This window comes from Rhineura floridana, chromosome 5, assembly GCF_030035675.1.
Source record: "Rhineura floridana isolate rRhiFlo1 chromosome 5, rRhiFlo1.hap2, whole genome shotgun sequence".
In the NCBI taxonomy this organism is placed as follows: domain Eukaryota; kingdom Metazoa; phylum Chordata; class Lepidosauria; order Squamata; family Rhineuridae; genus Rhineura; species Rhineura floridana.
Window position 1 is genome coordinate 55,198,751 of NC_084484.1, and position 26,720 is coordinate 55,225,470.

Here is a 26,720-nt window from a genome sequence, read left to right on the forward strand (position 1 = left end):
AAGCCTTACATCCTAATTCTGTACCATCTGCACTTGGTGTAATAAGACTGTGAAATGAATTTTAACTAAGTGTTGCGCTGCTGCAGCCATCAGTATGTCCCATCCTAATTAAGTATTCCAAACTTTACAGCAAATTCATAATAAAATACTTTTTAGTCATAACATATCCCTTAAAATCTCAAAGGAATACAACTGATTTATGCTTGATGTACCTACATAAGACAAGCATAATAAAACACTTTACGGAACATTTGCCATTATTTAATAACTAGTCAAAGGTCCATCATGTCTGAGGGGGAACAAGGAGAGGAGAGTTCCACTTTTCCAAGTTCACAATGGTCATTACACCACGTCCTTACCCATCACACCCATTCCTGAAGCATAAAAGCTGGCCTGACCTCATCTCCTACAACAATGTTCTGCAAGACTATCAGTAAATGTTCATTACAACAGGCAGGGTGTACATGGAGGGGGCCATATGAGCTACCTATTGGTGGAAGCTGGGCCACATATTTTTAGAGGTGCTGAGCACAACACTGTCCTCAGATGCAGGACTTGATTTTCACAAAAAATAATGGCAACCATTCCACCTATATGGAAGTAATAGGGTTGCAATTGGACATACCACTAAGATGGTAGCAGACTCCATTCTCTGTCCCTGGTTACTTCTGTCATATAAAGTTATCAAACCGACCCTGGATAGAGTTTGCACACCTCTTGAAGGACCAAATATGCAGCTACGAGATGCTCTTGGAAACGTAACAGCAGTGGCTAAGTGTGGGTTCTATCAGCTCAGGCTTGTATACTAGCTGCAGCCCTATCTGGAGTGACCAGACTTTGCCTCATTTACCCATTAACTAGTTTCTCCCAGATGGACTACTGTTATGCACTTTACATTGAACTGTCTTTGAAAATAGCTTGGAAACTTAAGTAGATGCACAATGCAGCCACCTGCATACTGGGGGCCAGAAAGTCTGAACTTGCAATACCATTTTCACATATGTTGCATTGCTTATCAGAGGAGTACAAACCGTCTTAAAAGTTGACTGACCCTCTAAGGTCCACATGTCAGTGGTGATCATGGCCAAAGCGGCCACTACATATGCACCTTACCACATATGTAGGCATGCTGTCTCTTGCATACACTTGTAAAAAGTTTTAACCTCTCAGCCCAGTACTGCGATGGGGTGATTTCCTGGTGAAGAGGATTTCCTGGCGGATCACTAACAAATGTTTTGTGGACATGATCTGGCCCACAGGTTTACCACCCTTGGCTTTCCAGTATGTTTCCAAGCCCAATTCACATAAACCTCGCATAAACCTTTAAACCAGTCTGGTACTACTGGTTTAAGGACTTCTTTCACCCGTATGTCTCTGGTCATACACTAAAGTCTATTTCAGAGATCTTGCTCATATACCCACTGGTAAGGAAGGTTAAGTTGGCATGCATAAGGGACAGGACCTTCTCAGTGGTGGCCCCACTGTTATGGAACTCCCTTCTGGTTGGCTCCCTGCTGGTTACACTTGTTTCCTTCAGTACAGGCTTTTAAGTGGGCCTTGAAAACCTCTCTTCACTGCTGTCTTTCCTTAACAGTGTTAATGATGTGTGTGATTCCAAGTACATTCTAATAATAATTGTACCCTATAAGATGTGTCTAAATGTATCTTGTATGATTCTTTTTATGTATGTCACTTTGTGATGGTTTGGACTTTGGACCTACAAATGACTTATAAATACTTTGAAATGAATGAAAGAAAAGAACCAACAGCCAGTCACACTTATCTGCTGACATAATTTATCTTCTGAATATATATATATACATACGACTATAATGCCAAATTTACAATGCCAAAATAAAAAAGTTCAAGATCCCAAAGTTCTATTGCCAACAGTAAAACTATCAAGACTGACTTAGATACTAATTTTTACCCTCAAGTTCCCTATAGAGCATCAAATCTATTTTCATATGAATGAAAGTAAACAGAGTCAGATATTTATGTAAAGATTATCAAGTGGTGTGCATGCTTTCATGCTGGATTATTTACACATTTTAACTACCCCACCATCCAGCAGGATAATGATCACTCAAGTCAAATGAACATATCCCACAGTTCCCTGTTTTCTAGAAAAGAAGTAAATCATCCTCTCTATGATGGGCAGAGGCACTGTGTGAAGAACTAAAGCACGTCTACACTGGTAAAATCCAGATTAAGATGTAGGATTATAATTTCTTCCAAGCAAAGTCTGCAGTCTACCATTCTCCTCATTTTGATTCCTTGCATAGCATGTTCATAACAGCCATATAAAAGTATTATTGACATGGTAAATGAAACAACTTGATGAAAAATGACAATACTTTCACAATGAGTTATGGAAGGTTGCCTTGAGGTAAGGGCCATTTCTGAAGTACCTTTTGTGTGTTTCAATGTTAGGGAAACCAGTTGTCACAATTATCATAACCCTCCAGAAAGCCCCCCACAAAACCTAGATTTTGTCAAACTACCAACAACACAGCTGCTTCCACCTCTCAATCCATATTTTGAGAGGGTGCTATTGCCCAAGACCAGTAGACACCTTAAAATGTAAAGCGTGAATGTAACAAACAAGTATATCATACAGGTGTACTTGACAGGGAGCCATTATTGGCCGCAGCTTCCCTAGGCTTGCCTCTGCATAGAATCTGAAATGGTGCTAAGTAAAGATTAACAAAGGAAACAGATTTCAGTGTTTTCAAACAATGCATGGGCACAGATTAATTGCAAACGTATAATATGAGAGAAGGAAGTGGTTAACCTTAGACCAAAATATCCCAATTAAAATCACCTAAGGATGCAACCCTACACACAGGTATAGGACTTCATACAAGTATATGTGCTTATGATCAGACTATAAATGCAATTAAGTGACTACCTGCATGGAATAATAATCATAATAATACTTGGCACAGGGCAGGGGTGGTTAAAAACAGTACTTAAATAAGGCAGGTATCACTAACCTGTGGCCCTCCAAATGTTGCTGAACTACAACTCCCATAAGCCCCACCCAACATGGCCAATGGCAAGAGGCGATGGGTGTTGCAGTTCAGCAACATCTGGAGGACTACAGGTTAGTCACCCCTTTCGAATGCTATCAGTACAACTACCCTATACAGGCAGGCTACTATGGTTATTTTTTGTATATGAGGAACAAGAAGCAGAGATATCAATCCACTTCAGGCTCAGAAGCCCCCATTCCCCACCCCGACACAAGAAAGAAAAAAGAAGCAACTGCCTTATGAAAAAACTCAAGCAGCATAAGGCACTGCTGCTCCATCTTTAGTTCAAACCAAAAACAGCTTATCTACCACCCCATTCCTACAAGCACTCACCTAGGGCCACCAATTCCTCCTTATATTCTTCCCTCCCTTCTATGCCACAAAGGGGACCAGGTGGACCTGAAACCTTTCCTTTTTCCAACACCAGATCTCCTATGCAAGTGCTGACGAGGGGGCGGGGAGAGTTGATTCCCACCGACTTCCAACCTCACCGTCCATCCCCTCACCCCACCCACCCACCCACACAGAGCTCCACCTAGATCCCTCACGCAGTGCTTCTCAACACCCAACAAAGCTACTCAACACTTCTCTGTCTGGCCCTTCCCCGCCTCTTCTCCCACCCACCCCAAGAAAAAGCAACCCCGGGCTTTTCCTTCGAGATTCCTAAACTAACCCCTTTATTTGGGGAACAAATATTCACACACAAAACACCATTTCCCAGGGCCACACTCGCCAATAGTTGTCTTCTCCCCACCCCCACCCCGTTTTCTCTTCTGATGGCGGGAGCAAGAGAAGGCAGCTTCTTTCCCCGAGAGTTCCCCTTCCCAGCCACAACAAAATTGATTCTCTCCTAAAAAAACAAAATCTACATTTTAAAATCCTTCTGATCTCCTCCTTCCACCATCTCAAACCCTCAACCCCCGCTTTTCCAGTCACAAAACCCAGAGCTTGAAAGACGGAGGGAAAAGAAGGGCGGAGGCACCAATCCTCAAGGCTCTCCTTCCTTCCACACGGGCGCGCCAGCTAGGCCCGGCGGCGATGGGACAGGGGGGGTGAGGAGGCTAGAGAAGGGTTTCGCTTGAGGAGCGCCATAAAATTCGCCTCCCTCAACTCCTCGGACGACCCCAGCGGCGGCCGCTACAAGTTTATGGCGGCGTATTATTTTTACTCACTCGCTCGCTCTTTTTTCTTTCTCTCCCTCCTTTCCTACCTGGCTTGTGAAGAACAGACCAGGCGGCGACGGTCTTGCGTGGAATCCTCTTGGGGGCTTTGGAACTCTCCGGCCCGGGGAGTGGGGGAAGCGGATTAATAATGGCAGGAGGAGGAGGCGGAAAGGAGAGGGCAGAGGAGTGGGTTTCTTTCCCGGCGGGCTCCGCTCTTTGTCTCGGCGGCGGCAGCGGCTGCTGCTCTCTCTCTCCCCCGCCCGGCTGCCTGCCTACTCTGCTCGTGGCTTCTTCCTTCCTTCTATCTCTTCCCTTCGCCCAGCGGCCGGACGCTATCGGGCCGCGTTCTCCTGAGGGGCCGCCGGCCTCTCCCCGCTTCCTTTACGGGTTTCTCACTCCCCCTCCCGGCTCGACGTGTCCAAGGCCCCAGTGCTCCTGCCGCCGCTCCTCTCCGCTTAGCTTCGGCAACAGCTCCGGGCCCCTCCCCCTCTACACAGGCAGGCAGTTCCCTCCCTCTTCTTCTTCTTGTCGTCGTCGTCCTCCTTCTTCTTCCCTTGACTGCCCCTTCCCTTCGTGCTGCCGGGATCGCGTAAAGGAAAGGCGGTGATGGAAGACCCACGAATATCCACTCCTCTCCTCTGGCTTCCTTTTCCGTATCCTGGGGGGATCTCCCGCTGCAACCTTTTCTTAATTCCTGTTTTCCTCCCCTCGCCGTCGGGTAGGAAAGAAAAAGCCAAGGAAAGAAAACAATTTTTGGAGAGGACGATACAAAAACTGCAGTCTTCCCCCATGCTTGTCTTCTCACACCTATGCGCCTCTACATTTTGGAAGGGAAGGTTCTATCGCTCGGTCTGCAAAACAACGCGCGCTTACTTAGATAACAACCCCGCATTAAACTCTTTGGGATTTACCTCTGGATAATGAAAGCACAAACTGGATTGGATTGCGGAGGGACGAAACCGGCGCTAAACACGGAACCAAAAGGGGGGGAAAGCCAGCCCAATCCTGTGCAGAGTTAGGCGCGCCTAACTCTGCAGATGATCTGGCTGAAGGGCGCCTCAGGCACGATCGTCATCGCTCTACAATCATGCACGTCTGTATTTTTCTCTTTGGATGAGGTTGTTCACAGAAACGTTTGTATACGCGAAAATAGCCCCTACATGTTTTTTGTTGTTTTTAGTGGTTAAAAAACGGTCCGAATCAATGGCCGTGGTGGACTTTGCCAATCTGTGTTGCTGTGCAATTCCAGTCCAATTTCAGACTGCGAGTTTGCCCGATTAGCTCTTATGTTACATCAGCTGAACAGACTCGAAACTGTTGAAATGGACTCGGACACGTACAAATGAAAAATCCAGATCCGCGCCCAAACTTCGCTGCTTAAAAGACTAGTTGTGCACGTGATGCTCATTTGGGGGTGAAAAAAAAGCGTGCAGGAAAGCGCTTCTGATCTTGTTTGTTTTTGCTGGACACGGAAAACAGGTTTCTTACACATCCAGAGAACGGGATTGGTTTCAAAGATGCCGGGTTTTCTGTGGATACAGTACTTATGCGGCCAACTAAAAATAGAAAGGAGCCAATGTTGTCATTCCCAGAAGTGCCACCCTTGAAAAAGGAACTTTCAGGTGTAGCGTCACAGCCTCCGAAGAGGCTGATTGGGCAGGGTTGTGATGTCACTCGAGAAGTACCGTGTTCGCGAGGCTGCACAGGAGGGCAGGAATTTATTTCTAATTGTATCAAAAATAATGGGATAGGTGCATGTTTGACAGCGAGATGTATACAGCTTTTAAAACAATAGCAATGCCAATAGTGGGCAGAATTATTGATATAAGAAAATCCACAAATGTAACATTTTGTTAGTTCAATTATTTCACAAATCTTTATGTAATATATTTAATCTTTTAGACTGTCAGCCAAAGGTTTCCAAAGGCAACTAACAAATAATGAAACAATTTAAACAATTTAAATAAAAGAAATACAAATATTAATAGAACTATAAACAGCAGTAACAAACCATAAAAACAACAGCAAACACAGTAGAATCAAGTGTTGGACAGCACAAGCCTTTCATGTTTACTCAGAATTGAGCCTGGCCTTGCTCAACAGGGTTTACTTCCAGGTAAATGTGGATAGCATTGCAACCTAAAATAGTGAAATAACACAGGCCAACAAAATAAAATAATCCATGATTGAGGAGAGGGGGACCACAACTGGCATCAAAAATATCAGTGCCAGGTGAATATCTTTGGGGAGAACATTCCACATCTAGGGTGCCACTCCTTAGAAGGGTATATTTTATTTATTTATTTAAGAAAATTTATATACTGCCTGGATGTAAAGAGCTCAAAGCTGTTTAACTGTGGTTTCTCCAGGTGACAGCACCCGGAGCAGGACCTCTGAACCAGCTCTTGGGTAATGAGTGCATTCATGTGGGAGTCTGCACTCAGGTACCCTGGTTCCAAGCCATGTGCTTTTGTAGGCCAATACTAGCACCATGAATGGTATCCAGACACAAACTGGAAGCCAGTAAAGAAGATATTTAATTTAATTTATTTATATTTAATTTAAAGTGTGTTCTGGGCAGCCAAGACCAGTCAACAATGTAGCTAGCATATACTGATATATCTGCAGTTTCCAAATAGTTTTTCAAGGCAACCCTATATGTAACCCATTGTCATTGTACCAGGGCATGGATGACTCTAGCATGACCCTCTGTCCATGGCTGGCAACCAAATGTAGGTTGGTTAAAGATGTTTTATGCTAAAGATGTAACTTAAGCATTCAAATTACCCCAAGCTGCAGACTTGATCCTTTAGGAGAAGTGGGACACCATCTGGATTAGCTTTTGCATCATAAAACATATTTATTTATTTATTGTATTTGTATACCGCCCCATAGCCAAAGCTCTCTGGGCAGTTTACAGTAACTAAAAACATTAAAAACAAATATACAAATTTAAAACACATTTTTTAAAAACAATTTAAAACACAATTAAAAAAAATTAAAACAATTTAAACAATTTAAAAACGCATGCTAAAATGCCTGGGAGAAGAGGAAAGTCTTGACCTGGCGCCGAAAAGATAACAGTGATGGTGCCAGGCGCACCTCGTCAAGGAGATCATTCCATAATTTGGGGGCCACCACTGAGAAGGCCCTCTCCCTTGTTGCCACTCTCTGAGCTTCCCTCAGAGTAGGCACCCGGAGGAGGGCCTTAGATGTTGAGTGTAGTGTACAGGTGGGTTCGTATTGGGAGAGGTGTTCCATCAGATATTGTGGCCCCAAGCCGTGTAAGGCTTTATAGGTTAAAACCAGCACCTTGAATCGAGCTCAGAAACATACAGGCAGCCAATGCAAGCATTTTGTATGGAGGTAAAGAACAGAACTGAGGTGCTTTTAATCTTGCATGGTCTACTTCCTTAAGTAGATCCTCGTAGTCCAGCAGTGTGTTAACTGTCTGCAAACTAAAAGGACATTGTCAAGATCTCTTACACTTAAGGCATGACTATGCCGTACTAAGTGATTCTGAATAGGCATTCTTGTCTGAAAGGATAACAATTGCTCACTGGATCAAATCAAGGTCCTCCTTGTTCAGCAACAATCCCAGTCATCAGTAGGTACCAAGTGAGAGCTCCACCTGAAATTGGCCAGTGATCCCCCATGAATCTCACTTTATCTTTTACTCATTTCTAGTATAGAGTCAGTGAGGAAATCAGATATGACAAAGTTTAATTAGCAAACAATTTCCTTTCTCAGAGCATAAGGTTTCCTTTCCTGATGTTCACGCTCACATTTTATTGAGATCCTATGTATGTTTACTTGGAAGTACATCTTAATGAGGCCTACAAGGTAAGTGTGCATTACATTGAAGTCAAATAAAGCTACAGTTTCTATGCACACTTACCTGAAAGTGAGCTCCATCCAACACAATGGAACATTTCCAATTAAATGTGCCTACAACTGAGCTTTAAGACTACATTTCTATGTGCACTTACTTGGTAAGAACCCTTTATCAAATTCAGTGGGACTTCCTTTTGAGTAAACATGCATATCCTGGACTATATGGCTGAATTCGATTTCTGACACCATCCCACCACATAACATGAGCATATCAATTCCACTGAAGTTAAGCACATTATTAATTCTTCCACTAAACTTAGTAGAACTTAAAAGTTCTCAATTTCGCCTGGTTATTTACCACACACTTTATAAAAATGAAGAAAAGTAACATTTTAATTGTGATATATAACATTGTACCCACAGGTAAAGTGATATTTGCATAAACCATTCTGATCCTCAATTAAGTATAATTGCACAATTGTGAATTAATTTTTCTTCCCTTTCCTTCTGATGTTAAAGTATTTATGCTGCAAACAATTACAGCCCTTTGTGCATGTCTACTAAAAATTGTTTTGTAAGATAAGTCCCACTAAGCTCACTCAGACTCCCAAGAAAGTGTGCTCAGGACAGTCTATAGCCTTAGGCACTTTTAAGTATGAGTGCGAGAATTAAGTACATCTCAGTCTTATGCAGAGTTGGGTGACTTAAGTACACCTAACTTTACATAGAATCAAATTGCAAGTATCTCCTATGAAAATAAACAAGACTTTAAAATGCTTTTGGCTGGATCATATCCTTGAATTCATATGTATAATTTACCACTACAGAATGCAGTGAGCAACACATATGCAAAATACTTAATTAGTTACCACTGAATCACTTATGTATCCTTGGCACTGTGATTCTAATTCAACCATCGCTGGTTTTCTCACTTACAGCATGACTGTTGAATTATCAGTGAATTATCAGTGACATTTACTAAAAACAGGTTGCGAGAAAAATGATATCAGGACAGGAAAATGCTTCCATGATGCAGCATATAATCAAAAGGTGTTTCTAATATTCTGGTGTAAATTTAGATTAAAAAGTTACATTTTGTTACAACAAATTCTTTTATAAATAGCATCTCATCTTCCTCATCAGTAATCTCAGGGAAAAGGTGAAAAGGTAATGCCTCTTGCTTATCTGGGTGTCCGGGGGGGCGGGGAGGATTGCTTGTTTGTTTGTTTTAAAGGAGTAGCATGGTGAGCAATGCTAAATCCATGTAGTAATCCACTGGACATGAATACCTTGCCATATTTTTGCAGCTGCCACTTGAATAGAATTTAAAACAGCCTACCCATGAAAGGATATGTTCAAAGGTTGATGTTACTCATGAGTATGTCCTGTTAAATTGAATGGGCCTTTCCCCTAAGAAAACATGTTTAGGATTATGCTGTCCATGTGTAGATCATTCCTGAGATGTTATTAGTGAGTTTAGGATCTATGGTATTTTATGGTCTTCATTCATTGTCTTAACTCTTCTACCATTACCACTACCAAATGTATTTCATACGGGTCTTCTTTTCTACATGTTTAAGAAAATGTATTCTTTCCTCTTGGAATGTTTAAACAAATAACTTAATAAATAGCCAACATTAATTATACTTAGAGTAGACCCAATATGCATGTGGCCTTCCAGACCTTTCAGTTTGGCCCTTGGAACTTTCCCTAAGCCACACACCCTATCCCAGGCCTCAGCCCTCACTGGTCTTACAGAGGTAATATTTACGTTAATTACTTCAGCCACTTTTGCTTCTGGTGTGGCCCTCGGAAGGTTGCCCAGAAGGGAATGTGATGCTTAGGCTGATTTATTTCATTGGGTTTACTCTGAGTATGACTAACATTTGCATCGCGTTTATAATTTTTCCTTGGACCACATGATCTGCTTTGTTACAGAAAAATTAAATGAGATGTAGTGTGTGTTGAAAACAGTTTCAAAATTAGAACTAGAATAATATACTGCACATAAATAGCATTAAGCAGTTCTAAAACTCTTAATTCTTTGAGTTGTAGGACTGAATCCTCTCATATAGACTCAAATAAAAATGGAGATCGCTGGGATGGGGTGGCAGACAGACAAACACAGACGGACAGATTGTGGTCTGGTTCAGATGATCATGCAAGCCTCAATAAATCACGGTTTATGGAGCCAAGAACAACAATTTGGAGCTGAGTGCTTCTCCCTTGCTCCACCTCTTTTCCCACTGCACACTGGGATGTATTTAGTTAGAGTTCTCTGTTGCGTCCAGATCAGGTAACTCTAGCTCGGTTTTGGATAACAGACCATGAAAATAAGCCAGTAAGTGCTTATCTCCTAGTTTGTTAACTGACATTAAGCCAGAATTCCCCAGTTTAGATTAGGGAAGGAAACTAGAGTCCCCCAGTTTAGAAATGAGGAATTCTTGCTTAATACAAGCCAGGATCTTCATGCCTAAATCAGTGCATGACAAGGAGAGGGGAGGGACACTTAGATCCAATGCTCAATGATTCCGCTGTGTCATTATTTTAAGCAAAAAAACATTGCAGTATCTCAAGCTAGCTTCCCTATCTGACAAGTTAAGATTCACTTCCTTATTTAATAAGGATTCTTTCTTTTTTTACTTAATTATGCATGTTCATAATGAAACCAGAATGTCTAAAGACCTCTTCCTCATTTATAGAAATGTTGATTGTATAAACAAATGCCAATAAAAAAAAATCATATACTATTTCCTGTGTGCCACTGATAAAAATGAAGAAGGCCACTTCAAGGGTGGGATTCACAGTACCCAGTGCTTTTGGGAGGGACAATACTCACCGATATGGAGTACTGCCACTCTTTTTTTGCTACCCATGGCAGCCATTTTGTGCTGGCACCCATGGAACATTTATCAAGATAAGAGTACTAGCATCTTATTAAAAAAAAACTGGCAATAACTATGGAGTTGTCGACTCTGGTTAATGGGATGAAGTTGTCTGAAATGGTTCATGCCTTGTTCCATGTTAAAAGTAAGACATATAAATAATACCTCATGAACATCCTCATGCTAAAGATACAGGGCAGGCCCTCATTCTCTTGAATTCACTTGGGAGCCTTGCCTTACATTCTCTGCTAGAGACATTTCAAATTAGCACTAAATTGTTTGAAATTTGCATAGGCTTGCTCCCCACTCCAAAGTACTCAAGTGTGATCAAAGTCTAAATAAAAGGCGGAGTCAAGAAAGGCAGGTATCCCTCCTTCTGTCATCTGGCACTGAAGCACTACAGAGAATCATCAGGGGGGGAAATCTGCTATGGGCTGACAAAAACTCTTGCTAAGGCCAATGTTTTAATCATATTTTGCTGTTGCTCCATTTTTCCAAGCAGTAGGGAGTTCCAAGGACAGTCATTTCCAGCTCAGTTTTCTTATGAAGAGTACTGAAGTTTTATGGTGTGTGTATGTGTTTTAAAAATGGCTGTTTATTTGCACATACAAACATTGAGCATGGGATGAACAGGCAGACATAGAGACTATTCAAATCTTTAATGGAGCCCCTCAAAGCTCCTTGCCTGACAAGTGCAAAACTCAAAACTTCTTCCTTCTTTGCAGATTTCATCCAGCTGAAAATTTGTATCCCTCCATCCCTACACAAGCAAGTGAGATATGCGGCAGCTAGTAGCCACCAGCCATTAAAAAAAAGCATCATTGCTCACTGTATTTCTAGCTATCAGTGTCCATTGAATAAACATATTGTGCTATTAGCTATACAAAAGCCTAGATAAAAGTTAATTCATTCAATAGCCCTAACAGTATTATCTTAATAAAAGTTTTACCTCTTCTTTAGGGCATTAAGACTGTAATCACACACAAATAAAATCTTGATTCACGCCTAACCCAAGCTGACTTAAATCAGGGGTGTAAAGCCCTTTTTCAGCCACAGGGTTGCATTCTTTCATAGGCAAACCTCTGGGGCTACACACTAGTGGTGGGCAGGACCAGATGCAAAAATGGGCAGAGCAGTGGGTGTGAATCTTGCCTTTCTAAAGCATGTTGCATTCTAGCCATGCCAAAGCCATCGGTTTCTACAGATATTCACACGTGCCCCACAACTGTTTTCTTCCCAGCAAGCAAGAGGCACTGTCACAGTTCAAGGACACATTCCAGCCAAGCAAATGCACTCAAGGAGGGTGCAGCCTGTGGGAGGAAATGTGCCCTGGGGAGAGTTCCAAGGGCTGAACACAGAGGCCTTGAAGGGTGTATTTGGCCCCTGGATCAGAGATTCCTTACCCCTGACTAAAAAGATACTTTCTGGCGTGGTGGATTGCAGCCTTACAAGTGTCACTTGAATAATGTAAAATAAACCATTTGAGTTATTTAACAAAGTTAACAGAATTGCAAGATGTCTACTGTTGCCAGCTCCTAGCATAAATAGGACCAAAATGGAAGTGGACTGCCTTCAAGTCGATTCCGACTTATGGCGACCATATGAATGGGGTTTTCATGGTAAGCAGTATTCAGAGGGGGTTTACCATTGCCTTCCTCTGAGGCTGAGAGGCAGTGACTGGCCCAAAGTCACCCAGTGAGCTTCATGGCTGTGTGGGGATTCGAAGCCTGGTCTCCCAGGGCATAGTCCAACACCTTAACCACTATACCACACTACAAAGCCTTTAATTGTAGCATAGCGGGGTGGTTCATCATTCAAATTAGAACAATTAGAATTTAACATATAGAGTAGAACCTTTACCTCCTCCCAAATGGTAACCAGGATAATAAGAAAAATAAATACAAAGGGACTACAGTGTCATGTCTCCCAGAAAATATGGAATGAGATAGAACAATGATAGATCAGCATACTAATTGTGAAAGTCTTAGGTGGCAATTCTATAGATACCTAGAAGTAAGCACTATTAATCTCAGTGGACTTACTGTTAATTATGGGATTTCACCGTTAGTTGTGAAAAGCCTTAACTTTCTGGCAAAGGAAGGCTTATTACTACTAAAATGATGGTAGTGGTGATGATCATGAATACTAGCAGTACTATTTAGAAGAGCACATAGAATTATAGAATCATAGGATAGTAGAGTTGGAAGGGGTCTATAATGCCATCAAGTCCAACCCCCTGCACAATGCAGGAATCCAAATCAAAGCATTCCTAAAAGATGGCTGTCCAGCTGCCTCTTGAATGCCTCCAGTGTCAGAGAGCTCACTACCTCTCTAGGTAATTGATTCCATTGTCGTATGGCTCTAACAGTTAGGAAGTTTTTTCTGATGTCCAGTCGAAATCTGGCTTCCTGCAACTTGAGCCCATTATTCTGTGTCCTGCACTCTGGGACGATCGAGAAGAGATCCTGGCCCTCCTCTATGTGACAACCTTTCATGTACCTGAAGAGTGCTATCATATCTCCCCTCATTCTTCTCTTCTCCAGGCTAAACATGCCCAGTTCTTTCAGTCTCTCCTCATAGGGCTTTGTTTCCAGTCCCCGTTCATCCTTGTTGCCCTCCTCTGAACCCGTTCCAGTTTGTCTGCATCCTTCTTGAAGTGCGGAGACCAGAACTGGACAAAGTACTCAAGATGAGGCCTTACCGGTGCTGAATAGAGGGGAACTAATACTTCACACGATTTGGAAACTATACTTCTGTTAATGCAGCCTAAAATAGCATTTGCCTTTTTTGCAGCCACATCACACTGTTGGCTCATATTCAGCTTGTGATCAACAACAATTCCAAGATCCTTTTCACATGTCGTATTGCTGAGCCAAGTATCCCCCATCTTATAACTATGCATTTAGTTTCTTTTTCCTAAGCGTAGAACTTTGCATTTATCCCTGTTGAATTTCATTCTGTTGTTTTCAGTCCAATGCTCCGGCCTATTGAGGTCCCTTTGAATTTTGTTTCTGTCTTCCATGGTATTAACTATGCCCCCCAATTTTGTATCATCTGCAAATTTGATAAGCATGCTCTGTACCTCCTCATCCAAGTCATTAATAACAATGTTGAAGAGCACTGGGCCCAGGACTGAGCCCTGTGGTACCCCACTCATTACTTCTGCCCAGTTTGAGAAGGAACCATTGATAAGCACTCTTGTGAGTACGATTCTGGAGCCAACTGTGGATCCACCTGATAGTTGTTCCATCCAGCCCACATTTAGCTAGCTTGCTAATCAGAATATCATGGGGCACTTTGTCAAAAGCTTTGCTGAAGTCGAAGTATATTATGTCCACAGCATTCCCACAGTCTACAAGGGAGGTTACCCGGTCAAAAAATAAGATAAGATTAGTTTGGCAGGATTTGTACTTCATAAATCCATGTTGGCTCCTAGTAATCACTGCATTGTTTTCAAGGTGCTTACAGATTGACTGCTTTATAGTCTGCTCCAGAGTTTTTCCAGGGATTGATGTTAGGCTGACTGGTCTGTAGTTCCCCGGTTCCTCCTTTTTGCCCTTTTTGAAGATAAGGACAACATTAGCTCTCCTCCAGTCATCCGGCACTACACCAGTCCTCCTTGATTTCGCAAAGGTAATAGACAGCGGTTCTGAGAGTTCGTCAGCCAGTTCCTTCAATACTCTAGGATGCAGTTTATCGGGCCCTGCCGATTTGAACTCGTTCAAAGTGATGAGGTATTCCTTGACCATTTGTCTATCAATCTCAAACTCCAATCCTGCCCCTTCTACTTCATGTTTCCCGGGAGGGTCACAGACCCTTTTTTGGGAGAAAACTGAGCCAAGGTAGGAATTCAGCACTTCTGCCTTTTCTTTGTCATCTGTTATCATTTTGCCATCCTCATTGAGTAGCTGTGCCACCATTTATTTTCTCTGTCTTTTACTATGGACGTACCTGAAGAAAGCTTTTTTGTTGCTTTTAACATCCCCCGCTAACCTCAGCTCATTCTCAGCGTTATCCTTCCTGACACCATCCCGGCAATTCCGTGATATCTGCCTGTACTCTTCCTTTGTGACCTGGCCTTCTTTCCACTTCCTGTATGTGTCCTTTTTTGTTTTCAGGTCATCTCTAGGCTTTTTGTGAAGCCACATTGGCTTCTTCTGTTGTTTCCCTCCTTTTTTCCTTGTTGGAATTGCTTGCCATTGCGCTTTTAGAATTTCGTTTTTTAGAAACTCCCACCCATCTTGGACTCCTTTTCTCATTAGGGTGGCTTGCCATGCAACAATACTTACAATTGTTCTGAGTTTATTAAAATCAGCTTTCCGAAGTCCAGGGTGTGCGTATGGCTACTCTCAGCTTTTGCTTCTGTTAAAATCAAGAATTCAAGTATGGTGTGGTCACTTTCCCCCAGAGTTCCCATAACTGCCACTTCATCCACTAAATCATCTCTATTGGTTAGAATCAAGTCAAGGATAGCTGATCCTCTGTGTTGAGCCTCCGCTCCCCCACGAGAGCTAGGGAGGGGGGAGACATGAGTTTCAGGTTTCCCAGCTGTCAGAAGGCACGGAAGACCCAGGAGTTGTTGAGTCTCAGCAAGACCTTGGGAGGGGGAGTGAGGTTGAGTCCGGGCCAGTTCCCATGGATGGCACGGTCTCCAAAGAGGACAGAGTGCCGCCCCCAGACAGGTCGGATGAGCCGTTGGCAGATGTTTCAGAGTGCACGTTGACTCCCCCTTTACCAAGCGGCTCTTGGGATGCTTCAAGCGCATCACCGCCCCATGACCTCGAGCCAGTGGCTAAGGAGACGGTTCTTTCGCACAAGCCGTTGGAAGCACGCCCCCTGTCACCCTGCTCTCGATGCCACGAGAAGTGGATGGGACAGAGGCAGGACTTGCAAAGGAGTCAGAGATTATGATCTAAAACTTTCCCTACTTAAGACTGCAGCTCTCTGGGTTGAGCTGCTGAGTCAACTTTCTTCACATGTTACAGAGCATGTCTAGAGTGCAGTTAGGGAATTCTAGTGAGCTAGCTTAGAGGTTTCTATGAAGCACACTGCTTTTGATGTATCCATTACTTTAATAAAACAAGATTTAATTGCACCTGCGCCTCAGCCTTGTGAATCCCGCAATGAACAGGACACTCTGGTTGCTTCCTCCACTTTCTGTAGGAGAAAGTTATCTCCAACACAAGTCAGAAATTTCTTGGAGGGGCCGTGTTTGGCAGAATTTGTCTCCCAACAGATATCGGGATAATTGAAATCCCCCATTACTACTACATCATGCTTCTTTGAAACATTGGCAATTTGCTTTTCAAAAGTTACATTCTCGTCTTCTCCTTGATTGGGTGGTTGGTAGTAGACTCCAAGCACCACATTCCTTTTATTACTTGCCCCATTAATTTTAATCCAGATACTCTCAGTGGAGCTACCAAGCTCATCTTCTTGTATTTCTGTGCAGGGATATATATTTTTAACATATAGCACAACTCCACCTCCCTTTTTATTCCTTCTGTCCTTCTTGAACAAGTTGTATCCTTCAATTGCTGTATTCCAGTCATGGGAGTCATCCCACCAAGTTTCAGTTATACCTATCAAGTCGTAATTGCCCATCTGTATTAAGAGTTAAAGTTCACATGTGAAAAGGAGTCTCCTTCAAGCGCATGCATCTCTACTGGAAATATTTGCTAGATTAAAAGAAAATTGTGGCCCTTACCAGATTGTCTTTCATGGGCATGGCATGAAAAAAAAGTGAGATCTTAAATTCTCTGGGTCAAATCCTGAGATTTGGCCTGTTTACTGCACCGACATTTAAAAACAAACAAACAAATGTAATCCATTTAAAAGGTAAAAATGACAATTCAGACATACAATTTGCTATGCCATTGTTAATGGCATTATTCCTATATCATTTCTGTAATAAATGCTCTTGTTCTATTTTTCCTCTCCTGTCAGAATCCGGGAATAATCTCAGTCACACAAGTAGATACAATGAGCAGTGCATCGGTACAATCAATTGCTGCTATAATTAATTAGCCCTGGAATTAACTGGAAAACATAAAGAAATAACAGTGCAGGGTTGAAATTGATATTGCCCCCTAATGCTATTGATTTCAATTAAATGACTAATCTAATCTATGGAAAAGTAGAAATATATCATACTAACAAGAGAATTACAGAAAACTATTAAGTCAGATATGAAGGTTTCAAAAGAGCACTACTCACTTATCTAGGAGTAAGCCCCAATGAATTCAATGAAACTTACTTCTGAATGTACATGTATAAAATTGCACTAGAAGTGAATAAAAACATGAAAAGATTTATTACATGTTCTACTAGCATAAATCATGAAAAAAGATGTTTTGTTTAAAAACCTAACCATTTTACAAATATTATTTAAATGTTGCAGTTAGCACTTTTGACAGTGAATTCAGTCTTACATTGAGCAGACACAGAAAAAAAGTCAAAGAAATAATCAAGTCTTACATAACATACTAAAAACATTGATATTTAAAAATTTGCACATAACCTCTCCGCTGCTCTTCTCTCTTTCTTTATAACTAAGTAATTCCTAGAAGTCAGAAGAGGATCTCTTGGAAGGCCAATTTTGCAAGCTCACTGAAGTGACAGGATCTGGACAAGCTGAGTTCCATGTAAACTTCTTGTGCGGTCAAGCAAGCCTACATGTATCAACTCAGAAGTAAGCCCCTGAGTTCAATGGGATTTCCTTCCAGGTAAGTGTACAGGATGACAACCTAAGTTGGCTAAGCCTTTTAGGAATGGCTAACCAGTGACACTCTAGATGTCAGACTACAACTCCCATCATCCCTATCTATTGGCCGTGCTTACTGGGGCTGATGGGTATTGGAGTCCATCTGGAGGGTCACAGGTTCCTGTTATTGCCTGAAACTAAATTATTATGGGTGCAAATCTTTTTTGCAGTTAGTGCATTATATCATCAACAGCAGCAAGTGTTCACATACTATATATCTAGCCTCAAAATTTACTTAATCCTCTTGGAGGCTATTGCTTAATAGAAAAAAGACCACAAGAATGATGCCAAGAATGTAACTCTGCTGGGAATCTTCTGAGAACATTACAGCAGCCTGATTGCCTTCTGACTGTGACTTCACAATCTGCCTCTAACCTCTGAAATGGAAATAAAGGCAATTTATCACTGGCCCACCAAAGCTAAAATCTATTGAGGATAGGCAATTTAAAAAAAAAACCCACTTCCCTGGTCTTGCAGTGAACATGTTTAACCACCTCGTATTTGGAGATGCAGGGTAGTCAAGGGAGAAGCAGGTATGTGAAAGCTAGTGCCAAGCCCAGACCTCAGACTGGATTTGCTTTTTGTGCAGGCACTGCAAATGCCTGAAAACTTAGTATTTCCGTACCACGTACACGGAGCTGGCTTTCATGTGGACACCTCAGCATGTGGCAGTCAATGTGCATAGTGGCTGCCATATCAGAGAGCAGGTTATGAGAACAGGCCCTGACACAAGCCTATGTGAACAGAACAGTGGGTGAAAAACAATAGTATTCAAGTCTGCTTTTTCCCGTTTACATGAAGGTGGTTAGGCGTGATTAATTGGGCATTGTTTACCCACCCACCCCAGTCTCCTCCCCCTGCTCCCAGAACTGAGCAGATAGGGATATAATTATAGAACACTGGTGCAGTTATGTGTGTGTGTTTCAGAACTGTACCTTGGTTGTAAACAAGCCAGCCTTGCCAATTTTCCACGGAATGGAAACTTTCTGTGTGCTTTTGCAAGAATACACTAGATAGCGCACATAATGGAAATGCTGTTTAGTGCCAGCAAAAGGAGAAGGGGAGAGTTAACTCTTAATAGGAGGGTTTGAACATCACATCTGAACACTGAGGAAAAGAGTAAAGTTAAGGAAATATATACCAGGCCAATTTTAGTGTGTTTGGGTACTCTATCTCTTTGATCGAAGAGTGCCATCCTTTTGACTGGCTCCTGTAGTTCCGTTTGATATGTAGTAAGTAGAAGATAGGGAAATAGGAAGCTACTTTATGCCTTATTTTAGGGACATAGGAAGCTGCCTTGAGTCAGACCCTTGGTCCATCTAGCTCAGTATTGTCTACACTGGCTGGCAGCAGCTCCCCAGAGCTTCAGACAGAGAATCTCTCCCAGCCCGACCTGGAGGTGCCAGGAATCGAACCTGCAACCTTTTGCATGCAAAGTAGATGCTCTACTACTGAGCCGCAGCCCTTCCCCCCCCATATATATTTATTTGCATGTGTATTTTAAAACGTACATAGGCCATCTTTTTTAGTAAACCAGCAATACCAAATCCATCTAGCTCAGGCTTGTTCTACATAGACTGGAAATGGATCTCCAGGACTTCAGACAGTAGTCTTTCCTAATCCTACCAGGAGATGCCAGGGATTGTACATGGAACCTTGCACATGCAAAGCACATGCCCCTACCCATTGAGCTACCAGGCCTATGTGCTATGAAAAGCTTCAGCTGTTAATATTTGCATATCAAATTTCTTTTAAAGGCCAGGAGCACCCTGGGCATGTACTTTCTTATGGATAGTTGGCAACCCTACTTTGACCACGACAGTGGGAAGACTGTAGTCTCTGGTGGAACTCACAGATGGCTGCAACCTTAACCCCTTGGAAGGTTTGAAGGAGTGATGCAACCTGTGCCACAGTTCCAGCTCTTGTGCCAACCAAGACAAAAGGAGGGGCAGGAATAAATTACCCTTTCACTGCACTAAATCCCAGGCTGGCACAGTAAAGGGGCCCAGATCAGGCCCATCTGCCATCACATGATGGTAGCAGGGTCTGGACAAGATCCAGTGGATCCAGCGCCAGCCCTACCCAATCCCTGATATCAGAGTCTCTGCTGGCTGAGTGTTGCCAGCAGGGATACTGCCCATGGTAGTTTCCACCCACTGCCTTTTTGGCAAATGCATTGGAGCATTCCTCACCACTGGGGCTTCCCTGCCAATGAGGAATTTCCCCACCAGTGAAGACTGATGGGACTTGGCAGGGTGAGGCAGAGGGTCACTCTGCTCTGTGCAAACCCTCTCCAGCATGGCAGGCTGGCCATTTGCTCTGCCAATTTGTTATTTATTAAGCTCTGGAAAAAAGAACATTTGAAAAACTGTGGCATGGGACTTTAAAAAAACACACAACTAATATGAATTCATTTCAGATACCCACACATGTTCACATGCTAGACTTTCCATTATCTGAAATTCCTTACAGTCCAGACTATGGGCCTGGTTCATCATCAGGTAGGTTTGCATAACAACAACTGTATTTGCATCAACCTCTGTTTTTTAACCCCTTCCTCCCCCTCCTTACTTATAATTTGCACAATCGCATGCATGTCTGTTCAGAAGTCCCACAGAGTTCAATGGGTTTTACTCCCACCTACAATCATTTTAGCAAATACATTTTTAAAAAACACATAACCTCCATAAGAAAGATATAAGATAAAATGTTATCCAACACAATAAAGCAATAATTTAAAAATAAAAGGGAAACAAACTGAAGTGACCTAAGGGTCCAAAATCCCGGGCAAGATGACAGTTCTTGATTCTGACTGACTGACTGGACTGCCTTCAAGTCAATCCCAACTTATGGTGCCCCTATGAATAGGGTTTTCACAGTAAGCAGTATTCAGAGGTGGTTTACCATTGCCTTCCTCTGAGGCTGAGAGGCAGTGACTGGCCCAAGGTCACCCAGTGAGCTTCATGGCTGTGTGGAGATTCCAACCCTGGTCTCCCAGGTTGTAGTCCAACACTCTAACCACTACACCACACTGCTTTAACCCACATACATTAAACATGTGCTAAAATCACTGTAGACATTGGCAAGACTGTAACCTATGGTGGGTGGAGCTCACCATTCCTAGTGCCTTATGAATAACCCAAGACAGTCATAAAGTTCATGTCACTGAAGGTTCTTGTCCTCTAGATAACAACAGGGTCCAAGGAAGAGGTGCGTGGCAGGGTAGAATTGGTACCAGTCTGGAAACATGCTTCGACAAGTTCTACTTACTTTTATCAGATTTTATCATTCTTATTCCTTTCTCTAAAACATTCAGTCATACAACAAGGAACAACATCATCCGAATGATTGTGGGGACCTAACCTTATAAATTGTTGTGCCCCATCAGTGAGTTGAATTCATGCTGATCATCTTGTACAAATTCCAGATAAAGTTCAAAAACAGTCTAGGGACAAACAAACCAAAGCGTGAATTTCCTGAATACTTTGCTTTGTCAAATGTAAGTTATTTCTGTTTTCTAATGCTTGCCTCAATTTGTTTAAAGGAGGTTTTTCTTCCGGAGATGGGTATACTTACTATGAGAAGGAAAGGTTTTCTTTGGATAGCAGTTAAGGGAGAAGGTCCAGGAAGAGGCATGACTTTTTTCCTGTCATTTTTGGCCCAGCCAGTAACATGGAGCTGTACTCAGCTAAGCCCTATTCAAAGTAGACTAATTGAGATTAATGAATCTAAGGTAGTTAAGCCTACTAACTTCAGTGGTTCTGCTCTAAACAGGACTAGTGCTGAATACCACCCATGGGTGCTAGACTCACATTTGCCATCAATGCACATGATTTCAAGAAAACACTGTTTTTGAGGGGGGGGGATTGTCATTTCTGGGAAGGGAAAGGTGAGAGCAGAGGCCATAGGTATAAAATTAATTGAGAATGTGATGGGACCAGTAGAGTCAGTGATGGAAAAGAAAAAAATGTTAGCAAAAGGTCCTATTACACCACCTCCCCATAAATCTCTGGAAGAGTATGTGTGACACTTAAAATCTGTGGCATTTTTGCTCTTTTCCTGGTGCTGTTTCACACAAGATTGGTGCTAAACAGAGCATCAAATGTCTCACGATAAAATTCAGGAAGGATGAGATAGAGATGGGGGAGAAATTCAATTCAGTTTGCATTGAAGGTGAACTTACCTAATTTGCACTTTTTGAAACAATCCGAGAACTAAAACACAGCCATCCTTCCAAATTCACACTTCTCTGAATTATGAAATGCAGCTCTCCAGTCAAGCAATGCGTACAAAAATGCTTACACTGGGGGAAAGTGTCTACAAAAATGCATATATTCATGAAAATAACATACAAAAATGCTTTATATTAGGAACAAATGCATACAAAAATGTGTATATTAGGAGAAATTTGCACTCAAATGCTGCGTGCAAATTTTCACAATGACTTTAAAAAAAAGCACAAACTGATGTGGAAATGTGAAGACCCAAAGTTAAGACTGGAAAAATGAGAAACAAAGAGAAACTGAAATTGACATATTTGCCCATCCCTAGGATGAGGCCATTCTTGTATGTATCATAAGGGTCAGTACATTTCTGGTTGTGCTGGCCCAGAGTTTGGAACATTTCTAGTTTTAACATATTTATACTTAAAGTTTTACAATCCTTTTCACATACATCTCTCTTGCACTGCAGTCTGCTTTGTCCCAGCTCTGCAAGGTATACAGAGGTGTACGTCTGAATATGTACGTGTTTACGATCCTACAGGAAGCAACTAGGGGAAGAAAAATTAAATGAAACCAGTATACTTTTGGGCACAAAGGTCACATTAGTTTATAATGGATAAACATTCTATTAGGGAAGTATTTCCCAAATCAGCAATAAAGGCAATGCAACTATTAAACACAGGGTTTTTCCTCTCTCTCTGTACATTTGCCTTCTGAAGAATGGAATAGATTAGATGTCAAGGCAGCAAATGAGATGTAAAAACTTCCAAAATTGAATTTCTCCACAACTTCATAATTCACCCATAAGCTGTATAAATGTCCATTTGTTAAGCAAAGATCTAAAGGCAGTATTTTTTGCCTCTCCATTTTTCCGTTTTCATTTTGAGTTATGCTGTCATTTTCTAAGAACCTCTGCAAATAACCCACATATAATGGCATGTTGTGAAATACCTTAAACTGGATTTGCAGTTGCAAAACATATCACACAAAGGTATGTTTAAAAAAATAATTTGACACATTCCAAACAAATAAGAATGCAGGGAAAACACTGGCGTCTTCTTTGACGTGATTATTCATTAGAAGATATAATCGTTTGCATGTCTTTCTGTGCTTATTTGCTGCATGTAATTTGCTTTAAAAATCAACATCTTATTTATAATAATAGGAACTTTTAATATTAAGATACACCAGTGTGACAAATAAAGATGAATCACCCCTGAAAGACAACACTTGAGCCCGTACAGACTGGTGTTTTTGTGGGTGTATTCTGCAACATATCACAGAAATTTAATAAATAAATAAACAGTATTGAAAGTAGCATTGTGCATAACTGCTCCAGTACCATCATGAGCATAAGTAATCATGAACACACACAGTAAAAAGGACATATGAAGGGGCCCTCATCACACAATCTATGTAAATCTACTCAGTTCATTGGGACTTACTCCAAGGTAAGTGTGTGTAAGAGGGACCTTAAGTTTTTATTTGAAAAAAACACTAAGTATCAAGTGTTTAGCTTTTGTAGCTTCATTTGTTTACCATTTGTAGCTCAATAAGGAATGGATAGTTCCCAGTGGGATCTCAGAAGACTGTTGAGTATGACTACAATGTATGTGAATTTTCTGATTACTGAAGTTTCCTGGTACAGAATTTATACTATACTATGCTATACTACACTATAAATGTAAATGTACTGCCTTCAAGTCGATTTCGACCTATGGCGACCCTCTGAATAGGGTTTTCATGAGGCTGAGAGGCAGCGACTGGCCCAAGGTCACCCAGTGTGCTTCATGGCTATGTGGGGATTCAAACCCTGGTCTCCCAGGTCATAGTCCAACACCTTAACCACTACATCACACTGGCTGTCTTATACTCTACTCTACTCTACTCTACTCTACTCTACTCTACTCTACTCTACTCTACTATAAATATTTAGCAACACATACAAACAGCCTTGACCATCCTGAAGAATACTTCTATGGCATTTACTGTTCTTGAGTATTTTGTGCTATCATGCCATGAATGAATGTTACATGCATATGTTTTTGTGGGTTTTTTTAACAAACACACACACACACATAGTGGATATTAAGTTTCAGCTACTACTTCAAAATATTATCTTCTGAAAGTACAGCATGAACAAGGAGAGAAACCCATGGGATTTGCACATGTAAAAAAAACTATAGAGAATAAAATAAAAACCTTTTACATTTACTGTTGTGCTATATTCCAAAATGCAGAGGTTTTGCAGAGTATTTAGAATATGATACAGGCTTTAAATAGCTCAGATCCCTGGAGAAACTGTGGTCTGCTTATTGTTACCATAAGAATATGCATATAGTAGCTGACTTTTAAAGGTAGTTCTATGTTTGTAAGTGACAAAAATTCTGAATTCAAGCATTTAGTCTTAGTATTGAAAGGTTCACTTTAAAAAATAAATTCCACCTTATTGTTACATAAATAGTCACAGAGAATAGGTTTTTGAAAATATAGGTGTACCGTTCAAAGAAATGGACATGAGCATAGTGCAAAAACAGGCGGCAAAGCATGAATCACCATGAATGAAATCTTAAAATAAAGTAATTTTTGTAATCTCATTTTCTCCCATATAATCACCCATGACTCACTGCTTGTTATTTTGCAATGGGAAAGTCATATTTTCCAACTTGTTCCCTTGAGACTTCACTGCAAGAGATGCTTCCTACATAGATCTTGCCCCTGCTTCCCTAGCTGGAAACAGTGCAAGTCAGTTGCTGAAGAAGATTGAAATCATTCACTCTATTCTGCCAGAGCAGTGGTTTTCAAACATTCTAGTTTTATAGGACTCCTTCCATTTTAGAGGGCCATAGCTCAGTGGTAGAACACCTGCTCTACATGCAGAAGATCATGGGTTCATTCCCTGGCAATAGCATGAAGGTCTAGAAAGACCGGTCTGAAATCCTAGAGAGCTGCTCCCAGTCATTGTAGAGCACACAATACTGAGCTAGATGAACCAACAGTCTGACTGGCATAAGGCAACTTTCCTATGTCCCTGAGCTTGGAAAAGTTACTTTTTTGAACTACAACTCCCATCAGCCCCAGCCAGCATGGCCACTGGATTGGGCTGATGGGCGTTGTAGTTCAAAAAAGTAACTTTTCCAAGCTCTGCGCTGTGACCCAACTATCAAGGAACTTCTCCATGCCTGCTAGGGGACCTTTTTGTGTTGCAGAGGACACTGGCCAGGCCTGTTAGATTTAATTGTTGCTTGAGTGAATTGGGAGTGTACTCTGGAGGACACCAAAAACTCTGAAGCTGTGTATATTGTGTGTTCAAGGGCATCTCCCTAATAGGTTTCTGGAAGTCAGATGTAAGGTTCAAGAAGGCCAGCCCTCAGTAGGTTCAGACAGTAGAAGAGAAAACAACCATGCTTACAAATTCTTAACAAAATATCACAGTATCTTAAATAAAATTTAAGATTTCTTGTTGCCTCTTTCCTGGAGCAGCCATTAAGCAGTTCAGTTAGATCTCTGATGTCCCATTCACAATGATCAAGCCAAACGAATTCATAGCAAAGTGTAAAGATGTGAAGGCTTTAGTACTGTATTTATCCCCCTGATGTCCCTGGCCATCTGCCCAGTGAGAGTGATGATCTAACCAATATCAGTACAGTACATGTGTTCTTCAAAAACAGCTTTCTGCCATCAAGGTTCTTTATTTATTTAAGGGATACTTTCCAGTGTCAAAATGCTAAACAAAACCTGCTGTAGAGGATACTAAACGGCTCAGCAATGGAGAAATAACAATGAAGCCGCTGAACGAAAGCTCCTGATACATTATACAATACAGTAGGGCCCCACTTTACAGCGCTTCACTTTACAGCGCTTCGCTAATACAGCAGTCTCAATTAGACACAATTAAGACTAAAGCCCCACTCATATGGTGCTTGTTCTGCTTTTACGGCGGTTTTGGGGCATCACGCACCATTCTACTCAATGAGGTCTGCTTTACAGCGGTTTTCGCTTTGCAGCGGGGGTCCGAAACGTAACCCGCTGTGTGAGTGGGGCCCTACTGTAGTTACTTCTCTTATTAACATAATACCAATATTTATGGTACTTCTTACTAGGCAGTTTGTGGAAAATAGTAATTTGCTTACAGTTTGAGGTTTTTGCTATTTCATAATAGTTTACAGGCAAAAAAGATGAAAACATTAAGGTGTCTCACTCATCTTGACCTGCCTTTCAGTCCAATGAAATCAGAAAGCAAATCTCTTACATGTATTAGTTTTGGAATATTAAGTCAGAAGGAACCAGCAATGTTGCTGTTAAATAACTTTAAAATGAATATTAATAATTTTAAAAGCACCCTAGGAAATTATTATTCTTGTAATAAGTGCAGGTATATATATCTGAATGCTAAATCTAGTTTGTAAGAAGCTTATTAATATACTTTATAAGAAATTAGGTATTTAAGAAACTAGGCATGAGGTCACATACCTAATTTTTTCTGCAAAAAAATGAAGGGTCTAGTCCTGCTAACTGACCATGCAAATGGCTAATGGAAGGACTATGTATGACTTCTTTTTCAATGTTAAATCACTGAAAAACTAAACCTACCTTTTCTTAGCAGCTAATAATAATTATACTGATGTCCATTGCAAATAGGGTTGCCAACTGATTAATGATTTTTAGTTGAATAACTGTCTTGCTCAATCAGTTTAATTGATGAATTAACCAGCATAAGTAAACATCAAATTATCTCAAAATAGGTGACATTTCATGGACATTATTGAAGGTAACAGTGTCTCATTGCATAGCATCAGAGAAATATAATTTATTGC

At 41.4% G+C, this 26,720-nt stretch overlaps 1 protein-coding gene across 3 annotated transcripts in view; it reads right to left on the bottom strand.

The window, feature by feature from the left end:
- NCK2 (NCK adaptor protein 2) overlaps window positions 1-5,035 on the bottom strand; it is a 107,475-nt gene extending 102,440 nt beyond the window's left edge. Inside the window, exon 1 of one of the 3 annotated variants that reach the window (XM_061626777.1) lies at window positions 4,246-5,035. The gene's annotated coding sequence lies outside the window, so the exon portion shown is untranslated. Of the gene's footprint in view, window positions 1-3,368; window positions 3,468-4,207 lie in introns of those variants that run through there. The other 2 variants (XM_061626778.1, XM_061626780.1) reach the window with 2 other exon arrangements.
- Between the last annotated feature and the right edge of the window lie 21,685 nt (window positions 5,036-26,720).